The sequence below is a fragment of the Anser brachyrhynchus genome (assembly GCF_964034855.1).
Source record: "Anser brachyrhynchus genome assembly, chromosome: 3".
Classification (NCBI taxonomy): Eukaryota; Metazoa; Chordata; class Aves; order Anseriformes; family Anatidae; genus Anser; species Anser brachyrhynchus.
Genome location: NC_137696.1, coordinates 44,380,886 through 44,394,962, shown reverse-complemented (window position 1 = coordinate 44,394,962; position 14,077 = coordinate 44,380,886).

Below are 14,077 nucleotides of genomic sequence, written 5' to 3'. Positions count from 1 at the left end.
ACTCACTCCGTGATGCCATCGTCTCCTTTAGAGAGCCCTGCTCCAGGTGGGGCACGGGGCAGATCCCCACCATCTGCATCGAGAAGAGATATCTGCATAGGTAGTGAGGAACCACTACCTGTCTGGGAACTGTCTGTCACCCAGGACAAAGCAGAACTGGCTGCAAGCACTGACTGACTCCAGGATACCACTGACGTGAGCTTTGATCAACAGATAAAATCTTGATCTGGATACACCAAACTGGGTGAGTGCTGGATTAAAATTTCTCAGAGTACTTTTCCAGAGTGAGTGTTATATATATGTGGATCACTGGAGGACGATAAAAGAGTGGGACTTCTGCAAATAATTCCTCATGTTCCTCATAATTTGAAAATGCTAATTTTATAATGAAGAACAAACCATATCTGATCTACTTGACTTTGCTTGGGATGTGCCCTGTTGTCTTTCTGTGGGTTTCTGGGGAAGGACCTTCTGAAACCCACCTTGAGGCCTTAAAGACTTTGTTTAGCTGATGTTAGCAAATGACCGTCAGGGTTTACAGTACCGAAGCGTCACCCATTTTTTCCCATTCACCACACATTATTAAGTGTTTTGGTAAAACAGTGGAATTTTTTGGAAGAATGTTATTGGCAACTACTGCTTTTCCTGTCCAGCTCCTTTCTCTGATACTGACAAGGGGTGGAGCCATCCCCGAAGGACTTTCTCTTTGGTGGAAACTGAAGCACAAGTGATGTTTCCAGCATGGAGGCCTCCTCTTCCCCCTTTCATGTACTGCACCCCACCACAGTGGCCCCTGCCTCTCCTCACTCTCCTTAAGACCCATGGCAGCCACAAGCCTTGCATGCATGGCAGCTCTGCTCCTCCACAGCGAAGAGGGGGCACTGTAACTACATGGAGACAAGGCAGGGACGGGGACCTCCTTGGGTCCCAACCTGTTAGTCAACCCTGGAGAAAGCAATGGGAGTAGTGGTGAAAAACACAGCAGGGCTGGGGAGGGCTAGGTGGGCCAAAAGAGGATGGGGTAGAGCACACACTAGGATACCACCATAATATGATCACAGTAGTATCCTTGTGCGTACATTTTGGTATTGCTAGAAATTACATACATTTTGTTTGATGGCAGTACTACAATATCCCTGTGTTACCCAGTGCTATTTTGATTGTAAGAGCTCACACATTAAAAATGCAACAAACACTTGTATGATTTCCAAAATTATAGCATTGCCATTCTGCCTTATAGGTTGTGTCTCTTTTGGTAGCAAACACTTATGTTACTTTAGGTAAGGATCTGTAGCTGCTTTTGGGGTAGGGCCTTGGCTTTAACAAGACTATGACTGAATTAAAAGGACAAATTTGTTGCTTTCTCATTTCATTTTGCTGGAGGGAGGAAACTACAAAATTATTAAGTGCAGAAAGCAACGCAGTATCTTTGAAAATAACTACCCAAGCATCCAAACCTAGATATAGAGTTCTACCTCAATAAATTAATGAGGTCTACCTACTTGCTAAGAGTTCAATCAAGAGTCAGATTTAAACTCAAACTTATGTTGACTTCTGAAGATGACTTTATTCAGTTTACATGAACAGGCAAATGATGACAGATTTTTTTATTTTTTGATTTTTTAAAAGAGTTTATAAACACTATGGTGGCAAACAAGTCAAGAGCAAGAATGCATTCTGGTGATGCTGGAAAATTATGTGGATACATATGGACTTAGGCTCAAATGTGTTCATTTACATGAAAGAAAAATTGATACAAAAATGTTGGCATTCATTTCTGTGTACAAACTGAAATGTCAAAAAGAAAATCTTTGAACACTTTTGACATTTCAATGCATTTACTATCTGTGTTTTCAGATCTGTGTCTGTGATTCAGTGAAGCAATGTTCACAACATGATGCAAGAAGAAAATAAAGTGCCTCTTTACTACTGGGATTAATCCACAGGGATGTCTGATCTAACAGTGAAATTACTGGAGAGAAAAAAAGGAGAGAGGAGGGAAAGCAAAAATTGTTTATAACAATTAAAATAACATAAATTTATACAGAATTTATTAATTACTATTTTAACATTTATAATTTTGTTCCTCAAAGGAAATTATGAAATACTTGGATCACAAGCTTTTCCTGACTCCTGTCCTTTGTTCAGATGAAGTTTAGCTGGAAGAATAGGAAAAAGTATGAACTTTTTCATGTAAAAGGCTACAGATCTTTAGAAGAAAGAAAGCAGGAAATGTTTATAACTAGTTTTATTTGACCTTGAGAGGTTTGAGAGGTGGACCCATGTAAGCCTCATGAGATTCAACAAGTTTGGGGTTCTGTGCCTGGGCCAGGGCAATCCCAAGCACAAATGGGATGTAGAATGGATTGAGAACAGACTTCCCCTCACCAGAGAAGGCCCTGGGCATGTTGGTTGAGTAGAAACTCAACACTGAGCCTGCAGCTGCAAGCTGGAGGCCTACAGGAAAACCAGGGAGGGACTCTGTCAGTGAGTTTCATGACAGGACAACAGATAATGGCTTTAAACTAAAAGAGGGTAGATTTAGATTAGATATAAGGACGATATATGAGGGTATGAGAGTGGTGAGGCACTGGAACAGGCTGCACAGAGATGATGAGGATGTCCCATTCCTGGAAGTTGTTCAAGGACAGGTTGGATGGGGCTTTGCACAACATGATTTGGTGGGAGGTGTCCCTGCCATAGCATAGGGGTTGGACCTAACTAATTTTTAATGTCCCTTCCGGTGCAAAGCATTCTATGATTCTATGTTCTCAAAAGAATTTAAAAGAAAATAGGTAGAAAACATTTTCATGTAAATCTTTCTGAATTTCTGGTACTGCGTTCTACAGATGAATCAGTCTTTAGATCTGTTAGCAGAGTTTATTCATGTTGTAGCTTAACTAAATGTGTTTGCTTTAGTTGCTTAGTTTTTCTTTCCTCCTCATGGTGAGACCAGTTGGCCCTTTATATTTTTTGCCCCTCTCTGCATTTGCTTTATAACATATCTTTATAGGGTATCTCATCTTACTCATTTTCTTTCTAAATGAAACAATATTTCAATTTCCTTCCATATAGCAGCCATTCTGTAATTCTAATAACATATCTTTTCTGTTTGTGAACCTCTTTTATTGCTGTCATATCCTTTTCTGAGATAGAATGATAAGAAGTGAGCCAAATATTCCGAAGAAGAGCCTATAATTGATCCTCGGAACAACATTATAATATTTTTTTGTGTTGTTTTCTAGCTCATTCCAGCAATGTTTTGGTCTCAACAATTATTGGAGCAGAAGACATGAAGGGCTCAAATTTCCCTTCCATTGTACAACAGCTTGAAAATTTTCAGTAATTCAATTCACTGACAGCTGTATTCCCTTCCTCCAAGCATTCTGACCTGTCTGAAGGTGCTCATAGCTTTCTCTAGTTACATTTGCAGCTCAAATATCCATGCTGAAGTAGCCCATGCCACATCACAAGCATATCTCCTCTTTCTCAACAGCACCCACAAAGTCAGTTTCTTCTCACAACTTTCCAAGAATAATTAAAAACTAAAAACAAGAACAAAAAGAAATAGTGAGATCTCAGGTTTACTTTCCATTCTTTGAGGGGCTGCAAATGAATCAGATTAACTTTTTTCTACTGACTTCTTTCTGCTGGTCATCAGGAAGAAATTAAAATGTTCTGGAAGATGTGAAACATTTGTGCAAAATAAAAGATTATTTGAAAATAGTTTGAAAGCAATGGTCCAAACACATGCTCCTCCTGCTTAAGCTAGAAACCACTACCCAGAGGCTGACAGTAGCGACGCCAAGGGACTACCTATCTGTCTGTCTTCTGCACACCTTCCCACCTCCCACTGACAGCTTTCCTCAGCATCCAAGTCTTCTCATGGGATGTCAGTGCTTGTATACCATGATGGTCCTCCTCTCTCTTCTTCTCTTACTTCCTTACACTTTTCTTCACTTTTCCCTTTCAGTATCCCTCAGCTTCTTCTTCCCACTTTGCTCTTCCCCTCACAGGTTCCCTGCCCTCTCCTGCAGCAAGCTACACCACCTCCTCTCCCTCATTTCTCCCCCTGGGGACTACAAAGAACAGTTACACCCTCACACGGTCCCCTGCATCACTCCCTCTGATCCTGGTCCAGAACTGTGTCCCCATCTTGGCATAAGCCCATCTGCAAATGTCCCCCAGTCTTCTATAGCAATTTTATTTCTGCAATCTCTTTACCCTCTTGTTCCCCCACATCTTTCTTCTTCAGTAAGTGCACACATCACACAATTTGAAATGCTTTTCTACAGCCTTTTGTAATTCATTGCCACTGCCTTTTCAAAAGTCTTGTGTACAACACTTATCATTCTTCCTTCAGGTATGATTATTATAATTCTCTTAAAAAAGCAATCAGGATAAATTTATGCTGCTTCATGCTTCCAGCTTTAACATTTTCTCTTTTTATATGGGGGCCTTTTTCTTGGTGTTTTCTTTACAGAGTGGAGTTATTAGATACATAAATATATATTAAATACGTTTGTTATAAAATGTTGCCTACATCTCCTCACATGCTGTTGCACTTCTCAATTAAATGACTCATACAACTCAAAGGCACTTTATATGTAGATATATTCTATGTTTGTCCTGCAGACCACCCACTGCTAGCAAATACAATTATCATTTTATAATTGGAGGAGAGCTGGAGGGATACAGAAGCATGCGTTCATGCGTGTGCAAGTGTGCGAGTGTGTGTGTCTCACTTGCTAAATATACTTGGAGGGAGGGAGGGAGGGAGGGAGGGAGGGAGGGAGGGAGGGAGAGATGGATGGATAGATGGATGGATGGATGGATGGATGGATGGATGGATGGATGGATGGAAAAATGCACATGTGCATACTTACTTGGGGTGGGAAAAAAAGGAGAAAAAGTGAAGTAAAATATTCTGGGCAATATGACTGCAGCACATTCAAAATGTAGCATACTGGCACCAAGTGTACTGCAGATGAATATTAAGGTCTGCATTAAATGTAGTGCTAACAGTATTCCAAGCCTCCTGCCCAGGCTGGCGCTGGCAGAGTATCTGCAGCACAGCAGTCAAGGAAGGGCATGTGGGAGGCTGTGCGTTGGCCAAGCCGAACCTTTTCTCCTCATCCACAAGCACACCTTTCTCTCACTGCATATCTTTTACTCAAGATTACTTTTAATCTTACTTTGCAGAAGATTAAATAATGAGATTGTATTCTATGGATTTTTTTTTTCTGGGCTTTGAAAGAAAGGCAATGCAAAAGCAGCAAAACCTGGAAATAATTTTGAAAGAATAAGATGTTTTACTGTAATGTGATTTGTAGCAGGCTATGATATAGTCACAATGACTGAGTGTTTGTGGTGTTAACAGGTGTTTACTCCCATACAGAGATGGATGGGAATTTTTCATCAAATCATATTTTGAACTTCTCATGCTGGGCTCATCTGAATTCTCAAATTAGATTTTCTTGAAAAAAAAAAAGGTTAGTATATTTTTCTCTCCTTTCTGAAAGGTCATAATAATAATGTATTCTGTTAGTCAAAATAGTCATTTTAATTTTGGTATCTTATTTTTATATTTCTCATTATATTATTTCTCATCATTTATAAGAGCGCAATTTTCATATCTTATTGAAAAATAAGATATGTTCCAATGAGATAGCAGTTCACCCATATAAATAATAAAATGAACATTGGATATCTCAACAACATTAACATGCAGTGTTGTTATGGTAGTGACTGCCATTTATGACAGTGAAAAAACAATGAAATAAAGCATATAACTTTGAAGCTTGGAAACAATTTTGATTTCTTTCAAACAATTTAAAATCCAAAAGTCAAGTTTCTGTATAAAAGAATGCTTTTGCAGTGCCAGAAGGGGAAAGATATTTGAAGAGAGTGGAAATGAAAACTACAATGATTAATTTCACTATTTATTTTACATATATTTTTTAGACAGACATTGCACAATGAAGACTGATGCATTGCATAAAGTAGGTAATTGCGGTTCCTGTGAGAGCAGCAGAATGCCCAGGATACTTTTCCAGGCCTCACAGCAGAGCTATCACAGTGAAAAGAGATGGATTACAGGGAGCTGTGAAAACAGAAACCAGTTTTGACAATCCAGACCTCTCAACAACAAGTGCCTGGACAGAGCATAGGGGCAGCCCCGGGCTCTGTCCTTCAGCAGGGAAAGCACGGGGATGATGCAAATTCCTGCACAACCGGCATAGCACCAGGGGCTGAGGAGGGCATTGAGGCGGTGAGCCTCACTGTGAATGTGCGAGATGTGACAGCTCTGACAGTGTAAAACCCAGGGTGTGTATATGTGAGGATGTGCATGCATATCTCTGCCCTTTTCTACAGCAGGCTTTCTTGGTGACCTTTCAAAAACTATTATTAAACAAGAGGAATTTCAGTCAACTGCTTGGTACTCTTGACAAACAAGCTTCTTGTGTAGCTGCTAACATGTGTACATCAGGACGTGTACCAAGAGCATTGCGTTTAGACAGTAATATTTTTAATGCACCTATCCTCTTCAGCAATCTCATTTGATGACTCCAACGGAAGCAGCCAGCCCCTTCCACAGTCCCATGTGGTTTCTAGAGGCAGACATTTGGTAAAATAATGTCTTTTGAATTTATTCTCCTATGAGCTTTGGACAATGAGATGTGTGAGTTTTCAGTTCATGCAGTTTGGATATATATATATACACATATATATTTTTCTTTTTTTCAATAACCATTTATTTTTTAAGTTAGAGGTCTGCTCTGCAGTAACACAGTGCTGAGGCTGGGAGGGGATACTGAGCTGCATGTGCCCACAGCAGCACTCACGGCCTGTGTTTCTGTTCCTTTCTCATGGGCCTTTCCATTTTCATCCAGTTGCCCATTTGAATCAAGCTACAAAATAGCCCCATACACATCGTGTCTTACCAAAAGATCCCCCTAATAAAGAGCTGCTAATAGAGTTGGTGCAGTGGAGTTTATATGATGGGTTTTTGTGGTCAGTCTTCATGAACATGATTTTCAGCTACTTGAAAGTACTATGAAGAGATCATAACCATGGTTTTGTAACAACAGGTCACATTATTTTCAAGAAGATTAAAATGGAAGTGCATGTGGTTTTATATTCCTGAAAGCTAGTGACTTAATTCCATGAAAGTCACAATAACTGCTCTTGTACTACAGTAACCAAGACTGAGATTTTGGACAGATGAGGTTAAAAGAAACTTTCCAAAGTACTTAGGACAGTTTAAATTTAAATATCGGGGGGGGGGGGGGAGTTTTTGCAAACACCCTGTTAACATGGAAGTTCTGCCAACCTCCAATCACGTCATTGTCTTCTTCCTTTTTTAAGTAAAGATAGAACACCTTTCACTCATCTGAGTTATTTATGTCAGCACCTAGAGAAGCTGAGACACAGCAATTCCAGTGAAATCTTGTGCGTAGTGTCAAAGCTACTGCCTGCAGCTGCTCATCAACCATAGCATTCATTTCACATCTTACGCATTGTGTGACTGGAAAAAGAAAATATTTTCCCTCTGTCTTCCCCGGTTTATAGTGCCAGTGCATCACTGTATCACTCAGTGTATCACTCAGGAGTATGACACAGACTCCTCTCCAAGCAAAGGTAATGAAGTGAGATCACCCACATCATAATTTTCATGAGTTTAAATCTGTATGCCTTTGTAATAAGCTGAGCATGCCAGCTATTTGCCAGTAACTACTTCACATGTTATAAGGGTCTTGCCAGCAGGGTAGTCAAAACATAAATGAGTGTCTTGGACTCAGAGAGGCATCCTACAGATGGGTAATCAATAAAATAGATGTTTAGATGTTCATGTTTTTATGAACAGCATAGTTGGCAATGGCAAAAGATTCTCCTCACTATGCAGAATTGGTGTGTTTCAGCCTCAGACTGCATGGATCCCCCACAGGGGTGAAAGGAGAGATCATTTTTCGTGCTTGCCTTGCACATCCTGTGTGTCAGCACAGTTCTTAACTAACATCAGGCAATAGAGACAGTTTATTTGGATTGGCATTCCCTCTGATCACCTGCCTTCATCTTTTGAATCTTTGTCCCATCACACTGAGGCAAAACATTGAAAAGTCTAAAAAGTATTTGTTGATGTAGAAAAAGATCTTGACGATGACATATTTAGGAAAATTTATTAATGTTGAAATTTCCAAGCAAAGAACTGATGTTCTCCATTAACACTGATTATTTCTCCATTTCCTCTTCCTTTTGGGAAGTCTGTGCCTTTAAACTTGCTGAAACAAAGCAGAACTGTCACATGTGATGCTTTTCAAAGAGTTTTCTTGCACTCCTGACTAGCTTCACCTAGAATTAAATTGGATACTGCAAGCCAAAGAAGTTACAGCTTATACTTAATGTCTCCTGGACTATCTAGCTCTGTTCAAGAGCTTACTTTACATACAGTTATTACAACATGGCAGGGAGGAAACATCTCCCCTTCCTACACGACAGCCCACACCATGAGTCTTCCAACAAATTTTCTGAATGTCTTCCCTACACAGAGCCACCTTTCACTTCAGCAAGAGCTACTGATAGCCTCCCCCAAAACAGTCTGTGGCCCAAAAAAGCTGACAGCTGCTGCTTGCTTTGGTGCAAGAAAAGATCATAGCCTTCCAGACTGAGAGTATGTAATAAAGCTCATATGGAATGTTAACCAAGCAGCTCCTTCCCCCTCTTAAATTATTTTTTCTTAGTTGAGCTTCACTGAGTTGCAGCCCTGAAGCCATGTTCTTCACTCCCATCAGCCTTATTTTATGCACTTTTCTCTCTTTCATTCCCCTGTTGTCCTAATCAAGATTTCAATGAAGAAATAAATTAGTTTAAATAGACTATTTTATATCAGTCTCCTTTCTGGCTGTTGGTTTTTGCCACAGTCACTAGGTATGGGCATCACTTGACTGGAAAAACAAAAACAAAAGCAACAAACAAACACCAACAAAGAAACAACAACATTTTTTTTTTCACTGATTAACCCTTTTTATTTTCTTTAAAAGGATGGAAGAAACTTGCAACTGCTCTGATTTCTCTAGACTACCTGGGCAATTAATATTTACACATTCTCATCTTCCAGCTTTCCTACTTCTGTGAAATCAACCTCCAGCACATGCCTGGTTGTACCGATTGAATTCCTAGCACTCCCCTAGTCAGACTCATTTGTTACACAGTTCTGTGTTTGACTATACTTTCCTTTGAATTTTCACATTTAATCCTCCAGTTAATTTTTAGATCAACTGAAGTGTTAGAAAAATTCTCTTTAATTAAAGCATTTATCCTGCATTCTTTGTAGATAGTTAGTGAAAATAATAATTCAAGTCCACTAATAGAATTCAGATAATGATGGCTATGATGTTTCTAAGTGCTTCTTAAAACAGCTACATTTTAAACTAAAAACACAAACCAAATCTTTATTTATTTTGTTAAGCAATCTTGAACAGTCCCCAAGATGAAGTGCACTTTTCATTTTGGATGTATAGTTTCTTCCAAAACATTAGTGCTTTTGGCTGGCTAACCACTGTATTCCTCCTACCAAATTATTAATTACACAGTCTATCAAAGCAAGCAGTCAGATAAATGGCTTGCCCTGCCTTTCTTGCCTTCTTGTTGTCTAAAATCATCTTCCCACTCACATGGAAGGATGAACATCATGACATGCCCTCCTTCACCCTGAACCTGAAAGAATTCAGGATTTTTTATTTGTGGACAAAGGCTGGGAGGAAGGAGGGAGCTTTGGGGGCAGGTGAGAAGAGCCCTGCAGTCCTGGGCTGACTCTGAAGCTGTTACATGAAAGGGTAATGCAGGCTACAGTGTTGTTATCCACAACCTAAATATCCGAAACCTAAATATTCTGATACGGGGAAAGCCTATAAGGAGTCCCAGAGGGAGGCATGCTTGATCTTATTTTGTTCTGTGTTGTCATGATAGACGTTTCTCAAATATTTCCATCTTATTTGACCCCACTGAACTGATGGAAGAGGCTTTTTATTAATTAAGCTATTAACAATTTAAAAACAAAAAAAGAAAATGAATCTCTTGTTATAATTCAGCAGTAAGAAAGTCATCCTTCTTCTAAAACAAAGGAACCTAGTGTATGGCAATTCGTATTTCATACTTCTTGCTTGAGCAGTACAACCTTGGCCCCCCAAGACTCTATAGAACACCTTCCAGTCTCCACCACTAATAACAGCCTTCCAGAATTATTTCTGTGTTAAATTCTTCTGTTATTTGTTGAAAATCATGAAAGTCTTACATAACTCAAAGGTAAATTTAAAGTTTTGCCTGCCCCCTTATCTAGAGCTGCCAGATACCCAATTTAATGAGCTTGCATAGAGGAAATATTAAGTAATTACTAAAATTATCATTATATATATTCTATTGTATATATTATTTTTATAAAATAAGTTAATATTATAGTAATTATTAATTTTATTTACTATTCTTAATTTCATTATTCTCCTTAGAAAACATAGTAATTTCTTTGTTGTCTCCAAAAGAACTTCAGAAGACATTGTAATTCCATGATTTCTGCAAAAATTCATCTCTTAATTGTTCCCTCTGGGATAAAGAATAAGTAATGAGTTTACTCCCACTATACAACTTATTAAGAGTGTGTTTTGGAAAGTGGAAAATACAGCCTGTCTTGCTTGAAATTCTCTGATCCCACATCAGTCCAGAGTTTTAACTTTGATCTTCTGAATACTATAAAAAACACATCTGAATAAGTGAGGAATTTTCCAAGGGTTTTCTCTTCTTACACTGGAATAAACTCAGAGTAATTCTTTTACTCTCAGGCTTCAGCCCTGTGTCCTGCTGTGTCTGAAGGTTAGCCCCTGTAGGGGTGACCACCTCCAGCTATCCAACACGTAGACTTCATCTAATGAATCTGGCCCCTAAGCCCTGGCAATAAGACCGGTATAACTGGGTGCCTCATCACTTGCCAGCTCCTCTCCATCAAAGGGATTTGGAATAGGAAAGAACTACTGGTGGAAGTGTCTAAGCTAGCCATGTCTCCTTGGCAGGCACCTGGATGCTAACTTCTAGCATTGAGAAACACTGCTCTGGATTTTTATGTTTCTCTTGCTTTGATCCCCTCCTGGCACATGAGCTGTATCAATACAGCATTCTCACTTCAAATTTGAGAAGTGAGAAAATGAAGCACTTGTTGTGTCTTCAAAAGCTGAAATGAGATGTGATAATGTCTTTCTACATAACAGCTGACAATTTTCCCCTACCTCGATGAAAATTGTGACAAAGTATGAAACACTCTCTGTAGCTAAAAGATCAAAACATTTCCAAAAATGCTAAAATATAGACAGATAGGTGTTCACTGTGATCACGCGTTTCTGGATGGAGAGTTCCCAATGTCATTTGTCATTAAAATAAATAAATAAATAGATAGATAGATAGATAAATGAATAATGATTAGGGAGCAGGAAGAACATAGAATATGTTAAAATAAATAATAACAGACTATTCAAAGTTTTCATATTATGCAACACCTGCTACCCACCAAAATTTTGCAAAAGCTTGCTTTTTTTTTTTTTTTAAATTAATTAATACAGTTAGATGGATTGCAATGAACCAACAACACAGGCAGCTTGTCTTTCACTTCTATACCTTTGCTCTTGGTTAACCCTGCACTAGGACCACAATTTTGTGTACTGATGATATTGAAAAGAGTCAGCAGAATTTAGGATCCCAAGCTTTGAAAAGCTCTCTAAAGCTATTTCTACTCTAAACAAAAGCAGTATTTCTGTCACACTCTGCTCATCAGTGTTTTCTATTGGCCAATGGAAGCTGTTCAACATGCAAACTGATGTGGGTCTTCCTTCTGTGTATAATGATTACTACATTCTCCAGAGAAGTAGTATGTCTTATACATGACAGTGTGTATAACATCTGCTACCAGACTCATGAAGTATAGGTGTGATGACTTTTGCTATACACCTACAGATAAGCAGTACTCAAGGTTACACAGCTTTTCCTCAGCTATTTTAAGAGGGAAGGGCTGGTTTTCAGATGGAAAATTCATAGTCCATATGATATCTGCTTTCTCTCTTTGGAGAGAGCATGTATGCACACTGACTCTGAAAAAAAAAATAAAAAATATGCTCACATAATGATTTTGTCAGGGTAATTTCATCCATTGCAACATGAAAACTCTAATTTCAGTTTAGACTATTATTTTGACAGATGTGCTGCATATCTAGGGCAAAAATAATAACTACATTATAGTACCTGTCAGATCAAAATAATGGAAGTGATGGATTCTGAATTTGAAGCTGTTATAACTTTAATTAAAGTTAGGAACTCTGATTCTCTGTCTGGACAAACTACTAAATTCACTGTTGCTTACTGTTAAAAGATAAGGACATTGCCATATGCATTTATTCCTTTCAAATCTGTTGGTGGCAATCAGGTGTTGTCTTTAAATATATAAGATGTTTTAAAGTTGTGTTAATTTAAATAAAAATAATAATAAAAAACTACTCACTGTTACTCATTTTTAATATTTTCTTGCTCTTGCTGGAAGAACTAATTGTTTTCTTCAGTCAAATATTGACCATAAGAGCACTTGTAATTATAATTACCTAATACTCTTTCTCCAAAATGAATATTAGAGAAAAAAATGCAAATCCTATTACACAGTTGGTCTAACTTCATGGACTCATCCATAGCCCTTTTTGTTCCTACTTTGTCATCATAGGAGGCTATTGGACAAGGTCTAGTAATAGCATTTTATGTTATTTCTGTGCTATGTCTTTTGATTCAGGCAGGCAAGTCAGTTCCTACTGCAGCTGATACATAACACATAAAATGAGTGCTGGAATGGAGTTGAGGGACACTAAAAGATAGCTGGGGCCATAGACTTCTGGCAACTAATGACAGCTCGCAGGTCACGGTGAGATGTTACAATTGTCTCAGTTCTCCACAATATCCCACAGTTCCTGGAAAACTCCACAGACAGTAAATCGTAAAACAAAAGTGGACAGAAAGCCAGCCAACAACTATTTTTTTCACCCAATTCTCGTTTGGTACAATGTAAATATTTTATGGATTTCAATTTCTACAGAAGTTAGAAAGGAAACAAGCAGTTCTCTGACCTAGCAGGCAGATAAAGATCTAAGAGATCTTTAGACCTACTCACCAAGTGCCTGTTCCCTATTATCCTGAGCTGCTGAGGTCCTGCATTCAGAGACTGGGATCTGAGATCACAGCAAACCCTGAAACACAAGGCACAGGAGGAACCTCTCCAAAACCCCAGTGAAACCACCTTTTCAGAGTTCCTATTTTTTTTAGAAGCAGATCCCATTGCTCTGTTGCAAAGTAGTTTTAATTTCCCTCCTTCATGAGTTTTTGAGATCTGCTCTTGTGCTTACTTCTGTGTGCTTGTTTGTGAAAAGTATTGGCCAACTGGGAAAAATGAAAAGATGGAGTGAAACGAGAAAAATTTCTAAATGTATATGTCCTGGTTAACAGATGTCTGAGGAGAGTGGGATGGCAAAGGCATGATGATCTATAAATAAGTGAAGGATGAAGTTAAAAGAGAGTGTTGGGCTAACAAAAGACATCTTTCTTGAAATATCATGACTTTATCATAAAAGTAAAAATTTGTCTTTTAGACTATTAAAATAATAAAAGTTTTAAAAGAATGGTCTATTTGAAGACCATCTCTTTCTCTGTCTCTCTCTCTTCTTTTCTTTGATACTTCCAGAATGTAACAAAAGGAATCGGCCATCCTTTTATATGGATGATGTAATTATCTGATAAAGCAACATCTGAAAATATTACAGCTAATACCTAGTGAAGCTGCCTTTAAATGAAAAAATTGTCCAGATAATGAAGTTGATCAAGATTTGAACTAATTTTGAAAGGTCATGATCAGTCATTCTGCCACTCTTGATAATAAGATTTCTGTTGATCTCAAAAAAAAAAAAAGTACATTTAAGAGAGGATTTTTTTTTTTCAGAGTTGATTTGGGGTATGTCTGATTAAACTCCAAGGCAAATCAGAAGAAATTCCTTTTCCACAA